A 1,590-nucleotide genomic window follows, 5' to 3' on the forward strand; every position below is an offset into this window, starting at 1 on the left:
CATACCTTGTTATATTTTACCAATTTGAGGCATGCTGAGTCCTTCCATTCAACTTTAACTTATGTATGTCTAAGTAGTTTATGTAAAAATGATAGAAAAATTAAGTCCTAGCCGATTGAGGCTCAAAAATCAATTTAAATACTTTCTATGAATATTGTGATACTCAGTTTTTAATAAACACAAGAAAAGACTGGCTTTTTTGGGAGCAAAAGTAGTGTAATTTCCTTGTGTCTGAAGAGCAGGCTTTCTTCCTGTGTTAAGGACCTAACGAGCCATTCATTCCCTTCTTGCTAATCCTCTGAATGAGTGATAACTTCTGCTGGAAAACTCACTGAAAATAATTCTTCTATATTTCAGGTTAGAAATTTCTTTGATGTGATTCCAAAATCTAACCAGGTTTCTGCTACAGCATCACCTGATTGGGGATTCTCTCGGGTGGGGCTCTGGTAGGAGGAGGGTATCTGGTGTTAACAGGTTCTGGTTCAAGCTGTCAGATTGCAATGAGAACTCCTGTGCCCTGTTTTAGAAATGTTTTACGTTACTAGTTTTGTGGCAACATTTTGTTGTAAAAGCCAATCTATCATATATAGTGATTTGGCAGTTGGAGTTCGTGCTGCCAGGTAATTCTGGCTTCTTGCTGTTAGAGCTGGGAAAAGAAAAAAGTGGCATGCATGGCTTTTGGTAGCGTCCTGCTCTGCTGGGGCAGTGTCTCCCACACAGAGACTCCCACTGATAGGTCTTGAGTTAAAATTCCTTAGAATAGTTCAACCCCAGGTAAGTGCTCTTCATAGTATTCCCTTTGCTGGGAACGCTTTTGAGGATGGCATGGACTACGAGGTGTTACTGCTTTGTCTTTAAAGACAAAAGTATTTTCAGCTTCAGTGCAGACGTGGTTATTGCTAAACTGTTCTGGCACCATCTAACAGATACTTGTCCCCATCTTTTCCTCTTCGCATCTGCCTGCAAAAGGAGGATGATACAGCAGCACGAGGCTCAGTAGTGTGCAGGTGTGGCCTTATGTTTGTTGCTACCTGTTCTAGCAGCGTTTTCCAGAGCATAATGAAAGGGTAACGGAAATTCATGAATCTTTTCCTCACCTACAATACAAAATTATGTTTTCAAACTTCAGCATGGGATTGAGCAAAGTGGGCCTGCTTTTATCCTGCTCTGCAGAGATGTAAAAGTACTATAATACATTCTCCTTTCAATCCTAGCAGCCACAACCAACCCACAATAATGGGGTGACTTTCTTCCAGCCCGGTCCCTCATGGAAGTCTTCACTACTGTGATCTACCGCCAGGTGACAGCTCTTAACTCCTGCTAAACCCTTCAGTTTTTAGGACAGTTGCATGTCAGCTTAGTTTGATTTATTTATCTATGCTTGGTACATAAGCTCCAGCTCCTGGATTTTCATTTATGTATTCCTGAGGTGATCTTTGGAAAAAAATTCCTGTGGCAATGGTTGGGGGAGGGGGTTGCCTTTCCATGAAAAGGGTGTGCTCCCTGGGTTTGGTTTGGTTGGATGAAGTCAGCCACGTACATGGATCTTGCTTATTTACAAAGGTGGGGATTTTGAGGGTGGATTTTTGC

This window comes from Falco biarmicus, chromosome 5 (genome assembly GCF_023638135.1).
Source record: "Falco biarmicus isolate bFalBia1 chromosome 5, bFalBia1.pri, whole genome shotgun sequence".
Lineage (NCBI taxonomy): Eukaryota > Metazoa > Chordata > Aves > Falconiformes > Falconidae > Falco > Falco biarmicus.